The 24,601-nt window shown below is 36.4% G+C and overlaps 1 protein-coding gene and 1 pseudogene across 7 annotated transcripts in view; one reads left to right on the forward strand and one right to left on the reverse strand.

The window, feature by feature from the left end:
- Positions 1–24,601, forward strand: part of TMEM108 (transmembrane protein 108) — a 482,840-nt gene that overhangs the window by 11,689 nt on the left and 446,550 nt on the right. For 4 of the 7 annotated variants that reach the window (XM_039837153.1, XM_039837148.1, XM_039837149.1 and 1 more), the window contains one exon: positions 1,198–1,311. The exons of 1 other annotated variant lie outside the window; for it this stretch is intronic. The gene's annotated coding sequence lies outside the window, so the exon portion shown is untranslated. Of the gene's footprint in view, positions 1–1,197; positions 1,316–1,846; positions 4,472–24,601 lie in introns of those variants that run through there. 2 more of the 7 variants (XR_005647451.1, XM_039837152.1) reach the window with 2 other exon arrangements.
- Positions 6,126–14,910, reverse strand: LOC120581919 (metallophosphoesterase 1-like; annotated as a pseudogene).

The raw sequence follows: 24,601 nt of genomic DNA on the forward strand, positions 1-24,601 counted from the left end.
GAATGTTGGAGCTACATTATCACCATATTCCACTCTCTAGCACTGATCCTTTCCAGTTAATTTCTGAGACTTTCCAAAGCTTTGGATTAGCGGAAAGGAAAAAAGGAGGCAGTGAGACATATCAGAGTTCAAATACCAGCTCTGTCAGCAGCGTGACTTTTGGCAAGTTACTTTACCTCTCTGAACCTGCTTTTTTTCTGTTAGGCCTTTTTTCCCCTTAATAGTAAAATGGAGTTGGTAATATGTGCATTATAGACAGGCCATAAGAATGATATTTGGTGTCACCGTAGTTGCTAGCTTTGTCTGGCATGATCCCTTGCTAAGTCAATGGTAGCTCTTTCCTCCCTCACCTCCACTACCATCCCAACCCCTTGCATCCGGGGACTAAATAGAACCAATTTCATGAAAGTTTTACAGGGTTGATTCACACTGAAGTAGGTTCTGACATTATATGTATTGTTAATAAAAATCAAATATGTAGCTACTACTTCCGTGTAGTTCGCTTACAGGAAAACCTCGACTATGTGAAATACCAAGTAGGAACAATAAACACAAGATATAAAGGTTAAAAGTCATGAGGATAATATGTATCGAAAGAGAGCATAATTGACCTGCATTTATGACATAAAAATGGTTATAAAATTTAAATGCTGAACAGAACTTTAGTGAAAATATCAGCTAACTTCACCATAGTGCCTAGTGTTTTGCACCGGATCTATAGTGGTATCTCATTGGCATTTTAACTGATATTTCCCTAATGATTAATAATGTGGAACACATTTATTATGTGCTTATTGGCCATTTGTATATTTCATTTTTGATCTGCTCAGAGATACTGTATATTCATGAATAGATCCCATGCTTATCCTCGGCCTGTTTCCTCATGTATAAAATACAGATAATAATAAAATACTATACATCTATGGATAAAAATTTATGTGACTCCTGGATGATAGTATAGGATAGTTAATTGCAAAATATTGTAGCCTATAAGATATTTTAGTTTATATGTTACGTGCTGGGACAGACCTGTTTTCTTTTCACATATTCATAGAAGATAAAAATGTAATAAAAATGCATGCATCATTTCACTTTAATGATAAAAGTAAATTCATTATATTTAAGATCAACAGTTTCTTGAAAGAAAAGATAGATCATTGGAAGCAGATTCAATTGCCATTGTGTGTAATACCTTAGGAAATTGAAGAAGAAAGAAAAGCCTTAATGAAGAGGATACATTCTCAAGACACCTTTCGCTATCAGACACAGCTGTGCTTTCTGACACATAACCATGGGCAGTTACTCTCCTTGGTAGGTAATACCAGAATTTACTACTTTTCCTTATGGATTCAAACCATCTTGCTTATATCAAATTGCCTCCTTTAGATTATGGAATCATAGACTCATAGAGTTGTAGACATGGAAGATTGTAAGGTTATCTTGTCTAGTTTTATTGTTGTGAGAACTGAGGCTCAAAGAGTTTCAGTATTTTCTCAAAAACTGGTATTTCCTAAATATCAGTGCTAGCTCCTAGACCAGACCTGAAGTGTCTTGTTTTCTACTTTGCAGTTTTATATAGCTCTACATTGAGTAAAAGAAGTTAGTTAATAAGTAAATTTTAAAAAACAGAGCTACCTTTAAATGAAAAATAGGACACTTCAGAATTTGTATTTTTTAGCATAAAATGCATTAGTCCAAGAACCAACACGCTTTCTTGTTCAAAAGCAATGATTTTATTGTGTTTCCAGTATAACAGGAAAGAAGCTACCAAACTCTAGAATGTGGAAAATTGTGTCTTTAAAAGAGGTGCAAATTATGACGCTCACAGTTTGTCATTTGCTTATAGAGTAGATCCTGCTTTACAAGGCTTTCTACCAGATGTCGGAAGGCAAAACTTTTGGAGGTATTTTCCATTTGATACTTAAGAGAAAATGTATACATCTGAAAACCTCTTTTAAATTTACTTCAAAGGAAAAAATATCTGCTGTAACGACTCTTCAGCTTATTTGTGAAAAATGAATTGTCATTTCATTTTAGAACAAGGTAAACAAAGCCATAAAAAGCACTGCTCAGAACTGTCAGAGATACATACAGCTTTTAAATCAGAAAGGAAGCTCACTGCTGCATTTTAAGCCAGTGCTTTGTTATAGCAAACTAAGTAAGTTGTTGAAATGATGAATTTTTTTTAAAAAACCATTCTAGTGTTATGGTGATAAACATGCTGTCTACACTCTTGTTAACTACTGCAGAGCATGACAAATGAGACCAATCCACTGAACTTTGTGGAATAAATTCCTTTCTATAGGCTGTGTGGAAAGCTTGTTATTATCTAGATTTATTTTAAGTTATATGGACTGTTGTTTGGACAAAATATAGTTCTAATAATTGCCAATGAAAAGGACCAAACTAAATGCTATGACTTTAGTTACTTCTCCTGAAAATGTGTTTCCTCCACACTTAAGCGTCCAGATAGACATATTGGAAGATAGATAATCTGAAGCTTTTTGTGACTCTTTCCGAAAATTAATTGGGAAGATATTGAATACAGGATTTTAAAAGTTCAGTCAATATATTTGACTCAGTGAGCCTAGCTTAGCTAAATTACCCATTTATTTCTCATCACATTTTCCTACAGAACATTAAAGTATTCTAATTAGATTCTCACAGAATAAATTACAGTGCTATACTGGCAGTTACTGTTTACATTTTATTGACTTAAGTGTCTATTTTTGTTTTTTGAAAACTTGGACCAATGACTATTTGTGCAGCTGATATAAATGAGTTGGTGTAGGCTTTTGACTGTGAGCCCATTTCAAAAGTGAATAGTCTTGGCTGTGGTTACAGGGAATCTATAAGTTCCTTTGCAGGTTGAAAGAGTGAATGGCAGAGGGCTGGACATTTACACTTCAATTTCTGGTACCTGGTTCATAGATCCCTCTAAGACCTAATGCTAAGAATGAGTTCCATCTGTAGAAGCACTAAGCAAAGGTAAAACTTGATATTTGCTTTTTTGGTCACATTTTTCTTAATAAAAATGGAAATAGAGATGTTAAAAAACTGAATTTACCAAATAGTTCTTTTTTGGGAGTTAAGTCAGCAGGAAATTTATTATAGTTCCCCCTTTCTAGGTCAAGAGAGAAATATTCTAATAGCACTCAGGGGATTTTGAAGTATATATCACAACTCCCCCCAAAAGAATTAGAAGATCAAAAATATGACTGCTTAGCTAATGATGAGATGAAGAAATGCAGACTATTCTAAAATTCTAGTGCTTTGCCAGTGTAGCTTTGATATTAACTTGACATGTGTCTCAGTTTAGTAGAGTATATACCGCAGAATTATTTTTTGGCAATATGCTGTATGATACTTAAAAGTATAATGTTGACTGGATCAAGAACAGCATCAAAGGTCTTGCTGGCACAGAGGAGTATAGTGGAATAAGAACACATATATTCTACAAGGATAGAGATGGTTCCTGACAAAGACTGAAATAATGTGACCTCTCTATGGTAATTGCTTTGCAAATTTTGCCCCCCGAACAGGGCTTCCTGTTAAATCAGGAAAGACAAAACTTTCAAACATGAGACTTTTTAAGAATTTAACTAAAACTCTGGTGAGAAGTAGAAACACAAATAGGATGACAATGATCATTCAGAGTAGTGACTATCATCCAATTTCCTGATGATATGTCTGTTTTTGTAGAATGTTAAATTGTGCTCCTTGAAATTCAGCAACTGGGAAAGACCACTGCACTGGAACCAACTCTATTTCCAGAACATTAATCAGAGACCAAGTCAACATTTATTCACAGCAAACTACTAATTGATATTTTCTACAGGGTTATTTTTTGAGCTTTTGAATTATAATTATATGAGTGAGATAAATGGAAATCTTTATTTAGGATGGAAAGGATGATGTATTAATCAGCATCTTGTTTGTTCTGTAGTCATTTACTTCTTTCAGTCCTTGGTATTTTAGGTCACCTATAATAAGTGTGTATGAGAAAGCCAAACCCTCTGCAACTCTTCTAAAATCAGTCAACAATCAGCAATTTAGTTTGTTCATGTATTATTTGTTCCCTTTCAGACTAATGTTTTATTTAACCAAGGTTATTACTCTTAATGGCTATGACCTTGAGTAATTTGTTTAACCATTTTAAACCTTAGAATTTTGTCAGAATTATAAAAAGGATGATAAAACAGGAACAGAAATATAGCCTGTTTTACAAAGTTGTAGTGGGTAGTAGGAGATAATTATCACAAAGTGTTCACGACAGAGCTGGCACAGTAAGAACTCAATAAATGAGTTATGTTAGTCTTATTAATGATTCATTGAAACTGTGAGGCTTTGTATATTTGTATATTTATGTACATGAGTGTCTTTTGCCTGTAAAGCACATTGCTTTTTTGTTTTTGTTTGTTTGTTTTTTAGAATTTAGAACATTTTATCAGATTGTACTTTTAAAACTACTTGATAAATATAAACATATATATGTGTGTGTACACACACACACACACACACACACACACACGATACAAATTAATCATCTACATCTTACAAACAATGCCATACTAACGTCGCAAGCTTCTTTCAGGGAGCCAAGGATATTTTTTCTCTCCAAACAATATGTTTCTCAATTATTCTGCTTTTAAAGACTTTTCAAGTTCCCTGGGTGGGAATAGGTCAACTATCCTCACTGTCAAAGCTTTTGAACCACTTACTTGACAACAGGTTCCATCATAAACAAAAAAGATGAAAAAGACAAATGAGAACCAGCATTTGTGTCTGCCTAGGAGAATCAAAGGTGGCTTTTGAAGAATCATTATGAAACTTCTATTTGAAATATAAAGTTAAAGTATATGGCTATTTCTCAAACTTGAAAGATTTGTAAATGCAGCCTTGGCTTATGGCACAGTATATCTAGAACTCAAGAATCACTGTAGCAAGGACATTTCCTATTCTGTCCACAGTCACAGCTTTGAGGGTAGTTTCCTTAGGTCAAAGGTAATCTGTAATGATGTCCGAAGTTATACTTCAACAATGCAAACCAGGGAAGTAACATCCTAGCCTATATTACTTCATTAATTTCTTTTTAGTCTTTTAGCCTTTGTTGGGTATTTTAAAGATTACTCTATAATACAGTCAGCATTTTATAATCCTTTATAAACAACAATTTTAAATACTACTACTTGTCTATGAAAGAAAGGATGACAACTTTATAGACAATCAGTGCAACACATATTTTATCTTATTGTCACTGAATTCCTGCTCTTCACATCCTTAACCATTTCATAAAACTCTCAGTTGAACTGAGACGTATAAAATAGAAATTACTTTCAGTTTTCATTGCACTTTCAAAATAAAACAAAAGAAAAACTGAAGATATACACCCCACATCCACAAAAAATTAAGTTGTATAGTGTTACATGCATTATTACTCAACAACTCCCCTGTAACTAAACTTCCTATTTAAAAGTTTGATTGAAGTGCCAGGCTCTTAAGAAAAAAAAATACAAAAATAATACAATTTTTTTTGGTTTAAAATTATTAAGACATTTATTCTTAAATACCCAAAACCTCTTCTTAGTATATTTGTCAAGCTTCTTTTGATCATAGGCCTTAAAATTCAGATTTAACAACTTGGTCTGCTGGAGAGAAAATTATACTTATCTAAAAATCTGATTCCATTAATTTAGCACAGAAGAACAAAAGTCTGTGTAAACAATTTATTTCTTCTTGTAGCATCTGTACATTTCAGTGTACAATTTTATAATATATAGGAGTTTGAGAATGACTTCAGAGTAGGACAAAAGCAAACCCAATGTTTGGTCTGTGTACACCTAATCCCAAATGTGCTCCAGGACTGCTTTGTCCATCTGGAGAAGGAAGGACTGTCTAGTGCATGCAAGTGATGACATTAATAGCATTTACATATTGTACAGATACAATTTTTGATTATGTATATATACATAGATTTGATAAAATGAGAAAACAGACATTCCATTTTTATAGTCTGAATACAATCAACTATTCTGTAGTAATTTTGCATCAAAGATTTAGAGTTTCTACCACGTGTATAGAGACAGCCTACTTTGGTCTCATCTCACATGATCATTGCCTGAAGTTCAGTTTCTTTGGCTTTGATATTTATTACTAAATGCAAAAAGTCTATTTCTCTTCACAGTCTTAAATTCTTTGAGTAGCTGCCAACCAAAAAGAAAAGGTGAGGGTAGAAGCCTGAAGTGAACCAGTATGAGGACCACAAGGAACCCAGATGCTTTGCAGTATGTGATCAGAACCGTGTCCTCGAAGGAAAGGTAGCACTTGGCTAGGGCGTACTCTGTGGGTGTCATGCTGCCCATGATGGAACTGGAGTTGTTTCTGTTCCCCCAACTGAAAGACGGCACGCTGAGCTTGGGGATCCCTGCCCCATGGAGCACCTCGCAGGCACAGTGTTTGGCCACTCAGGACCAGGCACGGTTGGAGCCACCACAGCAGCTTTTATGAGGCCTTGAGGGAAAGCACATCATATCGCTCCTTAAAGGGGATGCCCCATTTCTTCTGGAGGTGCCTCCACTGTCCCCAGAACAGTTAATGTCATTTCTCCAGGAAAGTGGAAAATGCTGCAGAAGAGCTGGGGCTGATGCTGGCAGTGGCTGCCCACCCCAACAGTGTCTGGAGCGATGTTCGTCTTGGGAGCAATTCAATTTGTGAGAAATTTTGATGAGTCTAGCTTCTTCAGAGCAAATGCTGCAGTCATCCCATTGCAGTGCAATGCTGTTGACTATCACGGAATTCCTTTCTATGAAAACAGCCTTTTGGGGCAGAAAACTTTCTCAAATCATTTTATTTTGAATGTGTTCATCTGATAGTGGAGGCCAGTGTTATGGTTGCCAGCAGCTATCTGCAGCCGCACGTGACGCAGGTGTCTGAACATTTTCTGGAACCACTCCACATCATCTGCCCGGGCCCCGAGAAACTCAACTTCCCTTCACCAAAGACGTCCCCCAGAATGAAGACAACTCTGGCAGACAACCACAGGGCCATCTAGAAAGCTCTCTCCATTTGCCATTCTTTGCAATCCATCTAGCCAGTGACCTCTTACTTCCCCAGGCAAGTGGCTGTCAGCCAAAAATATGGCTTTCAGCACAGGTTCAAGAGTTTCTCGTTCACCCTCACAGGCTGGATTTTTCACCTTAGGCCAATTACTAGTGACTAAGTAGTAGATTAAAAATTCACAAAAGAGAAGCATGGCAAAGACAACAGCTATCAGTTTCAACAGCAAAAAAACTCCTCCCCTTTAAAAGATGAAAATTCTGCCTTCCAAACCCCTCTGATAGTAGTATCCCAGGAGTTGGCAGCAACCAAGAGTCCGATCCATTGAGAATTCACCATGAGAAAACTAGAATCCTGGGTAAGGTGCAAATGGTGACCAGGTCTTAGCCATATACCTTTAAAAGAAAGAAAATGGTAGATGAGACTGTATGAAGTATGAAGGCTCTGAGTTGGCTTGTGCTCCCCCAAATCAGCCAGGCTCTCGGTCCCCAGACTCCAGGGCCCTAGCACCCACTCAGTGCCGGGTAGTGGCCACGGTAGCCTAAGTAGTCACTTCTTTAATGCACCACTGCAGCTCAGGCCTAAAAGCATGTTTATTTTTCATTAGATTTGATGCTTTAAAACAAAACCTTTTGAAAATTTTTATAAACACTTAACAAGAACTGACTTCATTCAACAAATAAACATTGGCTTCAGAACCAAAGTAGTATGAAAACGTATTATAAATATTAATTGTGGATTATTTGAAAATAATACATTAAATCTTAGAACTTTGATAGAAGTGGAGAGTTTTGGTCTGAAATGTATAGGTAGAAGTAAATTAAAGCAACCAGAACATGTGAGTCCTCGCTTGTTCAATCTTTTATGAGTCGTTAATATGAAAACCTTTGAAAGAATTTCTTCTCTATCAGAAAATACATGTAGATATTACATTTGATTTAAAATTCTTTTTCTAATAATGATTCTTTTAGATTACATCACTAAAAGGTCTTTAAAAATATCTTTTTCATTCCTAGCCTATAATGATAAATACTATTATGAGACTATTTTCCTATTGCCCTAGATTTCACTATTTTTATACTCTACACATTTCAAAACTGAGCTGCCATTAAAATTGCACTTACATTATCGAAAAAAATTCTTATTGTATTAAAGAGACCTAAAGATTCTGATTGACAGTGCTCATAGCCTTTTCCCTTGATGGAATTATAACCAGGGACCTCACCCTGTGTCATTATGGCATTGTGTGTGTGTGTGTGTGTTTTAATTCATAAAGAATTTATTTAGAAGTGTAAGAACATTTATTTTTTTTCTGTTTAGCAACCCAATTTTTCTAGCATCATTTATTTAAAAAAGAATTCCCTTCCCATTCATAACAATTTCTATTTAATAGTCACGCATTACTATTATAGACAATGGTTTTGGGGCCATTCTTCGGTGTTGGTCAGCTGTCCATTCTTGCACCTTTGTATTCTGCCAGGCATACACACTCATAGCCATTGAAGATGTCCCGACAGGTGGCAGCGTTCAGGCACGGAACAGAGAGACACCAAAGAATTCCTGGGGCAGGGGAGCACTTTGTGACCAAAAAAAAAAAAAAAAAACTGTATTTTAAATTATTCCTATAAGTCACACGTGAAAGAGACCAGAAACAGAAAGACAGACACTCAGATGGCCCCTGAATCTTTCTGGTTTTCGTCTCTGTGCAATCAGTCTTTTAGTTTTCAACAATGTTGGCCTGTTTGCTATTTTCTGAGAGCTCAAGGTCCAGTGGTGAGGAAACAGACCACCTTGCACTCGTGGAACTTAGAGAATCTAAGGAGAATAGTAATAGCAAAAAAACAAATTGTATGAATCAACGTATAATTGCAACTGTGAGAAGAGCTATGCGGGAGAGATTTTTGGGATAAGGAGAATCCAGAAATGAGAGACTTAATCTGGCAAGGGAAGTCAGGAAATGCTTCCCTGAGGAGAAGCTGTTCGAGCTAGTTTGAAAGGATGGATTTACTAGATGAAAAGGCCCTTTGGCAAGATGGATTTTACTGAGAGCAAAGGGCTTTAAAGGACAGAAAGGCCAGGACAGATTGCTGTGGGCAGTGTGGAACTGGAAGTGGCTAGAGAGGTATGCAGGAGCCAGAGCATTCTGGGCTTTGTAGTCTTAAAGGAGTCCCCTCTTTATCACAAAAGCAGTGAGAAGTCTTTGACCAGCAGTATGACATGATCAGATTTGCATTTTGAAAAGATGCCCAGTCTGGCTGCAGGTGGAGAACAAGTTATAGGGGACAAAAGTGGTTCAGGCGATATTTGTTAGTAGGCTACTTATAAATCCACACAAACAATGAGAATAGCTTCAACTAGCATGATGGGAGAGATGAAGAGAAATGATCAGATTTAAGAAGAATTGGATATAGAGGGTGGGGGAAAGGGGAGTAGGGATGAGACCTAACTTTTTGAACTAGGAGATTGGAAGAATGAGCATGCCATTTGCTGAATTAGGGAGCAATAAAAGGTGAAAAGCTGGTTTTCAGGAAACAATCTTGACATATCGTTTCTGATATGTTGAATTTGAAGTTTATTTGAGGGTTCTGAGGGGAGCTGTCAAGCTTTTGGGTTTTGGAGTCTATCCAAGGCTTCCCTCCACTCTAGGCTACCACTATGTCTGGCCTATTGGGTAACATTTTAAACCCCTAACAAACTTTTAGTACGAACCTACCTTGGATTTAGATCTTGGAGCTGCATTCTCTGGCCCTGGCCTGCCCTAAATTTCCTCTTTAAATTCCGCTGGCCCCTCTGAGTTCAGTTGTAACAGAACTTTCTACTCCGCACACAGAGCTGCCTTGAGCTTCAGCTGAGTGGTGTAGTCTTTCCTTACTCTTCCTTGAACTATAGATGGAGGTGACTCCTGGAAGTCCTATCCTCATCTCTGTCCATTTCTTTCCATCCTATCAAGCCAGTCTGAAACACATTCACCAGCAGGCTGTCAGGTCTGTTTCTATTTATCTTTTCACCTGTGGGTGTAAGTCTATTCGTTTGAGGGGACTTTAATGGTGACCTCTTATCCCTAGGGCCCTGTCACTTTCCTGTTGTTTCTTAGCTGCCTCCAGATAGACTTCTTATCTCATTCTGTTTTAGCTGAAGCTACTTATGAAACCTCATGGGAAATTCCTGTTTCTTGTCAGGAATTTCTAGAGTTCTCAGCTTAAAGGTAAAACAGAATATTGACAGGTCTTAAGCTTGCTTATATCCCCAAGTTCTGTTTGATGACTTGCCCTTCAGGTAAGTACTTTGAAGTGATTTTCTAGAATACTGTAACATCAATTTTAGAACAGAAAAATAGTTGACAAATATAGTAATAATTACAGATCATGTCTTCCCAAAAGAGCAGGATCATTTTCAGCAGATAAATGTCTGTTTTTAACAATTGATTGATTTGTTCATTTACTGATTCATTTATTCAACAAACATTTTCTGGGTCCCTTCTTATGGGCTGCATTAGATGGAAGAATTCCTTCTATTTCTTTCAATTAGAAATTGACCAAGGAAATTTCTGCTGCCCACTTAACCCAAGGAAAATAAATGGTGTGGATGCTCCGGGCAGCAACTGAGTTAATTAGTTTGTACTCACTCTTTTAAAAACTTAATTCTCAAAACAAAAACAAAAACAAAAAACAAAAACAAAAACCTTTATTTGCTTGCTAGAAACACTTTAGTGATTTATTTCTCAACATCCCACTCCTGATACATTAAACATGCTGACTGAAATATTTAAAAACCTGTAAGCTTCATTCATATTCTGTGTGGGTCTATCTTGTCATAAGATTTTTATTTTTATCTACCTTAAGTTTAGGCTGCAAAGATAAATTGCCTCACTGTATCATCTTTTAATTATCATAGATGTAAGTGTGACATGTAATTTAATTTATCTTCATTTTATCTTAAATATATATGCAATATTACAATGAGATATTTCTCAGTGTTTTCCAACTATCACCCTGTGAATTATATGATATGAGGAGGAGGCTTTTCTGTTTGATATATTAGGAAACTGGGTCACAGAACAGTGGAATGTCTATCAAAGATCATCCAATATCTGTGGTTGCAGAACATGAATTCTCTGGTAGGAAAGAAAATGACACAAATGGATACAGCTACCTCTAATCAACCTCTGAACTCTTCCCGTATAATACATTTTTTCACTTTGAGTTTCTTTTACACAAAAAAAATCACGATCGTTCCCATATTATTTACTTTTGTTCTAATTTTGTTTATAATGGTTTAAAATTATTTTTCATTTACCTATGTGTGGTTTTTTTTTTTTTTATCATAGATTGTGGCCACAACTTTTATTTATTTTTTTTATCTCCTTCCTGGAGATAGGGTACAGAGATTACCATATAATTAGGGGTCAGTGGATGTTTAGCTGATTGTAGTGCTGTATTTTCCATCTTGTATATTTTTGAGTGAAAAGTTCCTAAAAAAACTCTGATGATTGGTGGTCAGTGAAGTAAGCCAAGGCCAGAGAGGTTTCCTGCCTGAGTCTTACACCCTGCTTATCTGTGGGCAGATACTATGAAGAGAAGAAAACATTATTTTAGGCTGAACATTTGAGAATCTTTCCAGGTTAAGGTTCAGAGAGTGTGTCAGAACTTAATGCTGGTCTTCTGACTTCAAACTCCACACTTTGTTTATTTACTCCTTAAAAAGCACAGACCTGGTATTAGATACTGGATCAAATTCCCTTCAGCTTTGGGAATGTACTGTGCATAGAAGCATTTCTTAATATTAAAATCAAAGAAAAGGGAAGGAAATACTTCTTATGCAACTAAAATGCGTTTATAGTAGTTCATAAACTTAAAAGATAATTGAATGTTAAGACATTCTAATAGGGTAACTGAAAAAAATTCTAAACCTTGACTTTAAAAAAAATTGCCATTGTGGAAATTTTCTGTTTTCTGTTCTGCATCTAGTTCAGTTTATGTTCCAGTTTCTGAGCAGCCAGTTGTTGAAACATTAGTCCCAAGTCAAAGTCAAACATCTCACACAAAGAATAGCATTTCTCTAAAGTGCAAACTTCTGTGCAACTGGAGTATACATTTTATGAGCAGAACTCATTTGATCTGATTCTATCATATTCACAAAACAGGCTCATTTGAAAGGGGTACAATAATGCTTTCTAACAAGTAAGGAGCCATCTATGATCCATCCACTTCTTTAGACGTTACCTCGCTTGGCCCTCATAATGGAGCTATTAATTGAGTAGAAGAGTCGTTATGATTAGCATGCCCATTTGAAACTCATGATTTCAAAGTCATGATCAAACAGATTATGGTCCAAAGCAAAAGCTGATATGTAATGGGGGGAGGAGCATTTAATTAAGTGCTTATCATGTATTAGAATGACCAAAAGCCATTAGATTTTTATATTAGATTATATGAGATGAAATATATAGGTTAAGAACATGGGTTCTGTGTTTAAATCCTAGTTTTATCACTTACTAATTTTATGATGTTGGACAAATATAAACTCAGTATCATCATCTTAATGGAGAAAATAATTCACTTATAAGAAAAGTAAATGAGTTAAGGGATATAAAGCTCTTAGCACAGCATCTAGCTCATACTAAGCACTCAATAAATAAAACTCTTAGTATTAATCTAGCTAAACCTCACCACACACACACATATCACCAACAATAACCCTATGAGCAGAGCAACGTTTATATATTCTTTGTTTATAATCACTCCTTGAATGGATGATCTCATCCAGTTTTTGGCTCTGAATACTGTTTATTCATTGATGGCTTTCAACTATATATCTGTACTCTGCACCTCTTTCCTGAACTTGTATATTTAACTGTATATACCTGACATTTCCTCCTAGATGTCTAATGGCATCAAAAAAGTAATGTGCCACAAAATAAGCTCATCCAGCACCTTCTGCAACTTTCCCCACCCCATATAATGGCAACTCTGTTCTTCCAGTTGCTCAGGCCACAAAACTTGGTGTCCTTCTTGACTTCGTACATTCCTTCTCTCTTCAGCATTGGATCCAGAAGTAAATTCCTTTGCTTCTATGTTCAAAATACATTCAGAATGTTATCACTTTCCTCTATGCCCTACTTATTACTGTATAGCATACTACTGTTTTATCTTGTTTATTGTCTGCCTCCCTGTTAGAAGGAAAGCCTCATAAGGGTAAAGAAAATGCAGACAAATTGATAGTGACAGAAAGCACGTCAGTGGTTGTTTGTCTGGCATCCAGGACTGCAAAAGGGCACGAGAAAACCCTGGAGGTGAAAGAAATGTTCCGTATCTTGACTGTGTCAATGGTTTCCCAGGTGTATACATATGTCAAAATACATCACATTGTATCTTTTGAAGGAATGCAGTTTACTTTTCACAAAATATACTTCAATAAAGTTCATGAACAATAATATATATCAAATTATGAATACTCTGTCTGAGCTTGACCAAAAAGGTCTACAGGTCCCTAGTTAAATAAACTTGTTTCCTTCCTAGGATCCCAGGTCCCAAATACAACTAAAGTTAACCTAATCAGGATGTGTGTAAGGGGGAGTGACAGTCCCACTCATTTCACCTATGGAGGCAAATGGAGGACATGAGTGGGGAGTGGAGAGCAAAAATGGATGGTAGAAGACAGACATCACACCAGTTATGTGAACTGAGGGAATTTAATTTAAAGAATTGTTAATTACATAATTGAAAAAATAAAAAGAGAACACTGAGGTATCAGGGAAGTAGCAATTGCAGAATGTAACCACAAACCATAGATTTGGGGGAAACAGATGGAAGAGATTAGAATTATTAAAATTTGGAAATTCAGAAGATGGTCCTGGGGCCCGGGACCCAGACTTCTGTGGAGGCACAGTCTGGCTTGTACAGGTATCACTGAGGCTAGTTTTACAAGTGTCAGAGAAACTACAAATTGGATCAGCCTATAAGAAGAACCTGCTAATATTGGGGTAAAGAGGCATTTCTGGGGTGATGTTTAGAGAGACAGGAAGCAAACAGGAAAAAGCACATTCTTTCTCCCTCTGTCAGCATCCCCAGTTGGCATTGCCTAACAGTGAGCAGCTGGACAACCCAAAATGTGGTTTGCAGAGTCCAAGCTCTAGCACCATAAGAAGCTGGTGGGGTGGGGATAGTTTGACATTGATTAGGCTTCAAACTATCTTGTGTTTAAATCTTGGCTTCTACGCTTACTTGTTTTGTGACCTTGGGCAAGTTACTTAACCTCTCTGAGCCTCAATTCCACATCAGTAAAATAAAGGTACTATTCCCTTATAAGCTTATGGTAGTAAGCCTTCAATAAATAGACTCTAATATTTATTTGTTTATGTCGTACTAGTTTCCCTCGTAGTCTTCTAAATTACTCCCGGCATCTTGGTTTTGAAATTTAGCCATATTGTTGTGGATATAAGTAGTATGTTCTTTAATTTTTTTTTTATTTTTTATTTTTTGGTATAGGATTCCATTGCATGAATATACCAGAATTTACTTATCCATACTCCTGCTGATGACTATTTGGATTGTTTCTGTTTTTTTGCTGTTAAGAATTAGGGTAAGGATAGCATTGTACAAGACTTTGTATGGGCACATGTTTTAAATTCTTTTGGGTAAATGCCCAGGAATGGATTTGCCCAGGAGTGGGTTACAGTGCAGATATATGTTTAACTTTTTAAGAAATTGTGAGTTTCTCCAAGTGGATGAGAATTCCAGTTTTTCCACATCCTAGTCAACATTTGGTGTTGTCAGACTTACTTTTTTCATTATGGTCATGGTGTGTCATATCTCTGGTTCCTTTTTCAAGTTTTTGTGGATTCTTAACTGACATCTATGGAACCTCTTCGGGGTATGTTCATGAAGTTATATGCAAAAATGTACGCTTAATTTTCATAAACATAGAGGCTGTATAAATTCCAGCTTCTTTAAGCAGTCCCTTGTTCCTCCAAATGTTAACAATTATACAAAGAGCAGTCTCTAGAGATATGATTTTTGTTCAATCTGATGGGCTAGGCTATAATTAACTAGTAGCAATCAACTATTTATGTTCTCACATCTTAAAGATTTGGTTTTTCTGTAACGTGCAGTTAAACATAACACAAATTCTTACTAGCTCTTAATGTCTTAAAATCTCATTTGGCCCAGATTTTAAAATGCCCTCATATATCCACAGTCCTTTCTATAATGAAATCATGGCCTGTGGCCCTGGGATATTAGGAAAGGAAATTTACATTCCTGATTTGATTAAGAAAAAATTAGTCATGGAGACTTTCACAATGAATGTCTTTTGGTCCACCTGAAGCCTGAGCAAATAAAACAGGTAGGGGAAATTTTCACAGACACTCAGCATGTTCTGTAAGGCCCAGTTTATGATTGCAATTAGCTTCACCATTGTAGTCTTTTAGGAATTTGCCTCCTAAATTATTTATTTTCAAGTGCATAATTTTGCAAAGGTTTTCAAAGCACCGTGTGTGTGTGTGTGTATGTGTGTATGTGTAAAATTTTTAAAGTCGGCGAGCTTCAGTAGAGATAAAGTTTCCTTTTTGCAAACCTCTCATGTTCACTTTTAGAAGTCACACTGAATGAATCCAAGGATTAAAGAAAGAAATGAAAAATGTTTGCTCATTCTGTAGATGTCTTGTTTATGCCCAATTCAAAGCATTCCATTAATTTGTAACGGTCATTTCTGGTGTAATAAAAAAAGAGCCAGCTTCTAGCATTTATCTTTATAAGTGCCTTTTGTTAGGAGTCTGGGTTTGAATAAAAGTAAAATAGAATTATGCGTTGGCCGATCTACACTACATCCAATACATTGCTTGAGTATTAAAATAATGAAAGAGATACAGTAGGATGGCATTTCTTTCCAGACTATCATAGTCATAGAGGCATTAGTATAGTATTTCACTGATGGCCATTTGATATGACTAGGGGAGAAATGGAGCAGGGGAGAAAGTTCTGATATGCTTTATTATTTTTTTGGTAATGGATTTATTGAGATATCATTCACATACCATACAGCTCACCCATTTAAAGGTGTACAATTCAGTGATTTTCAGTATACTCATGGAGCCCTGCAACCATCACCACAATCAATTTCAGAACATTTTCAACATCCCAAAAGAAATGCTTTACTCTTTAACAGTCACCCCCTACCTCCATTTTCCCTCAGCTTTTCCAGCCCAAATAACCATGGATTTTTATAGATCTGCTTATTCAGGACATTTCACATTAATTAAATCATACAATAGGTAGTCTTTTATGACTATCTCCTTTCAATTAGTATAATATTTTTTAGGTTCATCTATATTGTAACATGTATTCTTACTTCATTCCTTTTTGTTGTTAGAGAATATTTTATTGTATGGATATACCACATTTTATTTATCTAGTTATTATTGATGGATATTTGGATCGTTTTTACTTTTTGACTATTGGGAATAAGCCTGCTGTAAACATTTGTATGCAACTTTTTGCATAGACATATGTTTTAAAGTCTCTTGGTATATACCTAGGAATAGAATTACTGGGTCATATTGGAGGTCTGTATTCAACCTTTAGAGGAGCTGCTAAACTATTTTCCAAAACAGCTGCATCATTTTACAGTCCCTCCAGCAATGTATTAGGGTTCCAATTTCTCTACATCCTGGCCAGCACTTGCTATTGTCAGTCATTTTTATTACAGCCATTCTAATGTGTATATCAAGTGGAATCTCATTGTGGTTTTGAGTTGCATTTCCTTGATGACTAATATCAAATATCTTATTAGCCATTTGTATATTTTCATTGGAGAAATGTCTATTCAGATTTTTTGCTCGCTTTTTACTTGGGTTGTATTCTTATTATTGTAAAAGTTTTGATATGCTTTTGAGTTAACAGCATAAAACGGGAAAAAATGATAATATGGGAATCTCCAAAATGATAATAACATACGTATTGATTGAGATGCTTAGAATCACATAACTTACGAGATGGAAGACACCATAAAGATGCCCAAGGCAAAACTCTCCTTTTGTAGATGAGGAAACAAATTATTGTAAAACTTAAATGATTTCCTAAGAAGCAACATTCAGGAGGTTAAAGAACAGGGACTCAAACCCAAGTGTTTTCATGCAGAATTTGCTACTGTAGCTGATGCACTTCATTGTTTGGAAATGCAAAAAAGATGCTTTGTACTACCAAGAATTCTTAGATCTTTGTTTGCCTCTTGTTCTTTAAAGATGAGTATAACATTGATATTTATTGCTGCGGATCATACCAGGTTTCTGTTTAGAGAAGAAAGAATGAATAATGAGTTAGAATGATGCCTCTCAGACTTGAGTGTGCATTAGAATTGCCCGGAGAGCTTGTGAAAACACAATTGTGTCTAACATGCATAATACATAATATTATGTAAATATATATTTTAAATCATGATACATGATGCACAAGTGCCATTGACAAAGATTAAATAATATATAGCTTTTATTATATGGCCCCAAATAAACATTTATTGGATGGAAATTGAAAAACATAGTTCAATATGTAATCTTACAACCACGGGCCCCACCCCCAGAGTTTCTGATTTAGTAGATCTGAGGAGGGACCCAATAATTTGCATTTTAAACAAGTTCCCAAGTGATGTTGATGCCTGCTGGTCCTGGGACCACACTAAGAGGACCACTGCCCTAGAGAAAAGAAAACATTGCAGTGCCTGGAGCAGGCCTAAATTATGATATAATGCTATATACAAGTGAAAAAAATCTTTCCACATGTCCTTATTTTTAGTCTTTTTCATTGTATACTTTGGAATACATGACTCACTTTTTCTCATGCTGGCTTGAAAGGGAGATAGTAACAAAAATGCCAGTTTTTTTGGTTTTCCTGAATGCAAATTATAGAATTTTATACCATGCAAACATTAGATATAAATACATGCATACATACAGACAGATAGAAAAACATAAATTTATATTTATATATGAAAACATTTGACAAGGATATTTGGCTTTACTTTTTACATAGAATGGTTGCTTGTTATATTAATTTATACTTCTTTAGCCCTTCACCCCTTTCTCCCCGCTTCCTTATGGTCATCAGCTTGTCCTCTGTATTTGTGAGTCTATTTTTGATTAGCTTGTTCTTTTTGTTCCTTAGATCCTTAGATATAAGTGAAATCCTATGATATTTGTCTTTCTCTGTCTGACTTAGTGTGCTCAGCATAATAACCTTTAGGTCCATCCATGTTGTTGCAAATGCTAGGATTTCTTTTTTATGGTTGAGTAATATTCCATCGTATATATGAACCATAACTTCTTTATCCAGTCATCTGTTGATAGGCATTTAGGTTGCTTCCATATCTTGGCTATTGTGAACAGCGCAGCCACAAACATAAGGTTGTATTGATCTTTACAAATTAGTGTTTTGATTTTGATTGATTGATTGTTTTAAAACACAGCAGCAAGAAGATATCATTATGATGCAGCCGGAAAGCCGATCAAATTTCTCTGTAACAGCTAAGTCATGGCCAGGGCACTTAAGAGTACTTACCACTGATCCTTGCATTGGTGCTCTTTGGCTTAGTTATGAAACTTTCAAGTTGAAGAACATGGATGATAAGTTTTAGCTGTATTTTTCAGACTTCCATGTTAAGGTGAGAGGCATATCCATTTCATTAAGTCTTTCTGAATCCCTGTACATCTTTTCTTTTCCTGGAACTTCTGAACTAATATCTGTACTTAACCATTAGGCCTTAGGTGATCAAATGTATTTAAAATTGAATACCACACACCTGACACAAATGATGCTACTCAATTATTCCTGAATTCTCAGAGAATTCTAAAATGAAGCATTTGGAATTATCCAGTAAATAGAATATGTTTTAAGTCTTTAGCATACTAATCGTTTTGGTTGAATCTAGTTTAAGAAGTAAGGAAATTTTTATAGATAACCTTAGAATATGTGTCAGTCATTTAAAAAAATAGATCTAAGTTTGAATTATCTATATAAAACTTGGAAGATTTTCATGATCTAAGATATTAAGGCCCTATTTCTAGAACCAACTTGCAACTTATTTTCCTTTTTACCATTTTCTAAAATAGGTAGCCAACAGGCTAATTGCCTTTTGAGGCAAGCACAGTGGAAAGTGCATGGCCCTTGATGTCAGAGTTGTGTTCATATTCTGGCTTTGTTACTTTCAGGCTATTTGAATATAGCAGATGCTGTGTTGTGTTGCTCAGATCCCTATTCAGAACTGAATAACTTAGTTCCTTCAGCTACTGCAAGCGCTGTAGATGGCATCTGGTTGGTTGTTGTGGAAGTAAAATATCCTGGCTCCCTCATCCCAACTCGGAACAATTCTTAAGGGTTGTCACAGCTCTAGAGCTTCCCCATGGGACCAACCTAGGCCTCAGTGAGACTGCGTAGAAGCCTGACTCTTCCCTTGGCCTAATCCTGCTTTCTTCCCTTCCCCTCCCTGTAATGATCCTGAGAATACTCTCTACAACTTTTCTGAACACAAATCTCTATCTCAGCCTCTGCTTCCTAGGAACCCGATATGTAATGTCAGTGATCTTTTATGTTGTTTAACTTCTTTGACCCTAAAAGATGTTTCCTATAACAATGCCTATCTCATTTCAGGTTTTTATCATAACTAAATTAGATAATGTGTTTGAATGGCCCTGGCACAATGTCACACACAGGGTAGATGCCCAATAATATTAAATTCCTTTCTGTTCTCCAGCTATATTTCCTTCCTGTTTGTAGTTAAGTCAGTTTTTTTCCCCCAGACTACTTATCTTGTGCAACCACAGATAATAGGCAGAATCTGAGATCTGAGATTCTGTGAAAACTTTCAGTTGGTTTGCCAAACCTCAGGCAGTATTATTCTAGGACTCATTATGAAGAAAGAGAGTTTACAAAATATTACCACAGAGCTAAGTAGGCCAGGCTATGATTCCTAATGACTGCTTCTGAACTAGGTTTCCTCTGACTGCCGAGACTATGGATGATAAACATTTTTTTTTAAGTTAATAGTCTCATGTTTGATTTAAATAGTCAACTTGAGAGAACATGATGCCACTTTGAGAGCCAAGTTTTTTTTTTTTAAGGTTTTGCTTTTTTCTCCTCAAAAATATCATATAGCAAGAACATACTAAAGCACTTCACTGCAACCTATTGGATCATATCGTAGGTAAAGCCAACTGTGTCATGCAAATGGTATAGTACTGCTCATGAAAACTGGAACGTCTACAATCCACATGTTAGTAAAACGGGTTAACCCAGACAAGGACTCTCAGAGTGATGATGATCACTTTGATAAACATTTATTAAGAATAATTCTGTGTTATGTTCTGAAGTTGTAGAGATGAATAAGACGTGGTCCTCTTCTTTCAAAAAACTCATCTTCTAGTCCTTGAGGTTGCTGGCCTTGTGGGATTCTTTGTTGGTAAAAAAAGGGGGATCAGAAATAAAATGTCAAGTGTTGTTTTTAACCATAATAGGATCTGTGTAATAGTGAAAGAGTAGCTAACATAGATTGCTCATTATCCGCCAATATCTATTCTATTCTTCTTCCTTTTAATAATACACCACTTCCCCTACAATTTTAACTGGGCATATGTTTATCTAGATAGAGACTACATTTCCCAGCCTTCGTTGCTATTAGATGTGGCCATGTAACTGACTGTGTTTTGGCCAGTGGGTTCTAAACAACAGTGATGTCTGTGGTTTCTGAATCACACCTTAAAAAAAGAAGCTCTTTGCCACCACTCTTTCCTCCACTGTCAGCTGGGAAATGACTCATCCACAAATGAAAGCTATATATTGAAAACATAGAGACACCTATGGGTCACTTTAGAATACCACATAAGAAATAGATTTCTGTCCTACTTAAGCCCCTATATTTTAGGTTCTCTTTGTCATAAAAACTTAGTCTATACCCTGACTAATTAATACATGTATTATCTTATTTAATCCTTATAATTATGTGAGGTATTTAATGGTATCCCCATTTATAGATGAAGAAACTGAATCAGAGATTTTTTGCCCAACCAAGTGGGGAAACTGGAATTGAAGTCCAAATAATCTATATTCAAGTCTAATTGTTTTCAGGAGAAACTGAAACATTTTCTAGTCTAAAAAGTAAAAGATCATAGAGACATGACCCAAAGTTCAGAAAATGAAGTAAAGATAGTTTAAACCAGTCTGGTTCATCAAATCTTGTCTTTTAGAACTTGGGGGCTTCTTTAAAGATTGAAACTAGAAGAATTAAAGTTAATAAAAAGGGGAATTGTTCTATTTTTACATAGAAAGTTAACTAAGAGAAATCACTACCCCAAGAAGTAAAGACTAATAGTATAAATTGGTTGACATTTATTTAGGTCATCCATTCACAACAGACTCAGATTAGGGATGTTTTGTGGGTGTACGAGTATATTCTTAACTTGTAACTTTAAGTTTTAAAGAAGAATTCTGCCTTCCCCACAAAGTTCTCTTTGGGGCCTCTCTCTGCCAGAAATCTCAGATGGACTGGCTGGCACAGCATGACATTCCTTAAATTCTCATGCTAGCACAGCACACAAAGCTGTGAGCAGCTATGCTGCCAACAACTTCAACGAGAAAGAAGTAGACCATATGCTAAGATGTAACCTCTGTAAATGTCCTTAAATTCACAATGATGAACAAACAAGTGTTTAATAACCATATTTTAAAATTACATCACAGTCTGGGTTTCAGAAGATCATCAATTCATCCTGTATCCACAACCAGATGACTGCAGATTATCTTTGAATAGGTTGCTCCTGGCAGTTTTCTGATGCGAGGACCCTCAGGATGAAAGAATGACACAAGTTTGTTCTTGTCTTTGAGAGGAGCTATACTCCCCTTTGTGTGGTCTCAAGTTACCTGCCTTCTTTCCTTTTCTTCCAACAACTGTGTTTTGATACAAGTTACACCACTCTCTCCCCACTCCATCCACATCCTTCCTTCTCTTACCCTGTTTCTCTCCATTTATGCCAGAGGAAGGAATGTCCCTCCTTTCAAACATCAAAGCCTAGACCCCTTTGTTTCCATTTTTTGTTGTGATATTGCTTCATCAATGGTCCCTCTTAACTGACTCCTCAACCTTCCCATCTGGTGACCTCTGTCCCTTCTTAAAACACACACACACACACACACACACACACACATTGTGGTATTTTGTAATGTGTTAGTTTGGCTAGGCTGAAGTAGATTTCAAAGAATTCCCTTTCCTGTATATTTGTACTTATTTGGACCACAAAGGAGATTCTTGTGGGAGGTTTGGAGGGTGGAAGTGAAGGAGCAACCATCTTACAGATCACAAACATTGCTACTTATCTGCTGGCCCACCTGGTTGCTATGAGGCAGCACCTCTGTCTGCAACTGCTCTACCTTCCACTGGACCCTCATTCTCTGCTCCCATTCCTAGGCCAGGTATATGTATTCAGCTCTGTGAGGAATGCTCTAGCTTCTGCAGGGCACTAACAAGGCTGTGGTCAGAGATAGCAAGAACTGACACAGGCTTCAATCCACCCTTCTGGAGCTCCAGCTTATGTTTGTGGATTCCAGACTGATCTTGATCTCCTCCACTTTATATCCACCTTCCCTTCTAATTACCCTGTGGAGTTCATTCACTAGCTTCAGACACAAAGACAGCCTCACAGAGACTTCTCGACTAGCTACCATAATTCCATAAGCTCAAGCCCCATAACAAATCTCTGTGTGTGTGTGTGTGTGTGTGTGTGCATGTGCACTCCTAGTTGTTGACTGTTACTGATACACACCTTTCGACATTTTTACTTGACACCCTTAAATTGTATACTGCCCACATTCTTCCTTTATTTCGTCTCAACGTTCTCTAGAACATAGTTTATATTCAGTACCTTGATACAACATATTTATTTAAGTGTTTGTCAAAAGGACCAGCTGCATCAGAATGCTTGTTAAAAACACAGATTACTAGTCCCCTACCTCCAGACTGATTGAATCAGAATCTCTAGGAGTGAGCCTTGGCATTTGCATTTAAACAAGCTCTCCCCAGATAGTGATGCACAGCAAAATTCAAGAAACAGCGCTGTTTCAAGTGGAGTCTAGAAAGTAAAGAAGACCGAAGAAGGTGAGAGAAGAAGGCCCAGCTTACAGGGGGTTAAGCGCTAGAGATATCTAGTAGATAGATGAAGATAAGATTAGCAGTCCTGCTCAGAGGACCTGGGCCTTGCTGACCTCACTGATACTGCTCTTTTTTTGGGCACCACAAGTAGATTTCTTGTAGTACCTGAGAATTTGCATTTCTAACAAGTTCCCAGCTGATGCTTTTGCCTGGGGACCACAACTTTGAGAAATACACACACACGCACACTCATACACACACACACACACACACACACACACACACACACACACACACACACACAGTAACCTCTTTTTGCTTACTGTAAAGGATGCTGTATAGTCTTCTCTCCCTTCTTTATTAGACTGTCAATTCTTTTAGGTCTTATTCTTCTTTATATCCTCAGAGTTTAGCAATGTGCCTGACCAAACAGACATTTCATGAATGTCTGTTGATTCCGTGTACAGTTCTGCCTCTCTTCTATTCCCTAAAAGTTAAGGACCCATTTCTTTTCATCAAAACATTCTATTGCACAAAGCATTCTTTAAGATGTGGAATTATTTACACCCCCTGCAAAGTTCAGAGATATGAGCAGTTGGACACTATTTCCAGTGAATTGCGCATAGTCCACTCTCTGTTTTTTGTTTTGTTTTTTGTTTTTTGCGTGGAAAACTAAGCTAATTATCTTTTGGTTGTTGGCAACTTCTTAATAAGAGATCTGTCAAATGTAATACTATCACAAGGCATTTGGCTACATAAAGAAGAGAGAAATTATACAAGAAGAATAAACATTTTTCCCCCACTGAGGACAAGAAAGGGGTGAGGAGAAGAAAGCTACATTAGTAGTTTAAATGCTCTTTTCTCATGAGAGCATTCAGGAACAACGACGTTGGTTTATACCAGTTAACACTGGGTTCCCAGAGATGATGCCATTCCGTTTCAATGCCGCCTTTCCCTGACAGCTCAAAGCTTGGCTTCATCCCAGAACCATTTTCTAGCCTGATGTAACGCCCCAGTTGAGCTCTAAAGAGAAGAGGCTCTCAAAGTAGGTTTTTAATCTTTCATAGTGTTTTCAGAATTCTTGTGTTAAGGTGTCTAGAGGCCCTCACGTACCAGATTCTTCAAATAATATGCTTTCTAGTAAGTTGATCTAAAAAATATAACTGGGCATTAGAATATGAATATGATAGCCTATGAAATTATAAAGTACGATTACATTTTTCTTTTATTATTCTAAGTTAGATGCAATCCATAGTGATTTATCTTTTAGAATAAGGCAGCATGGTTATAAGGTACTCACTTTACAGTGAGACAGCTAGGGGAGAGAGATTTAATCCTAGCCTCTACTTTTATTTAAATAGAATCTATATATTTTGGAGGCATTCAGAGTTGGTACAGAGGTGGCAAATACATGTCT

This window comes from Pteropus medius, unplaced genomic scaffold, assembly GCF_902729225.1.
Source record: "Pteropus medius unplaced genomic scaffold, Ma_sr-lr_union100, whole genome shotgun sequence".
NCBI classification, from domain to species: Eukaryota; Metazoa; Chordata; class Mammalia; order Chiroptera; family Pteropodidae; genus Pteropus; species Pteropus medius.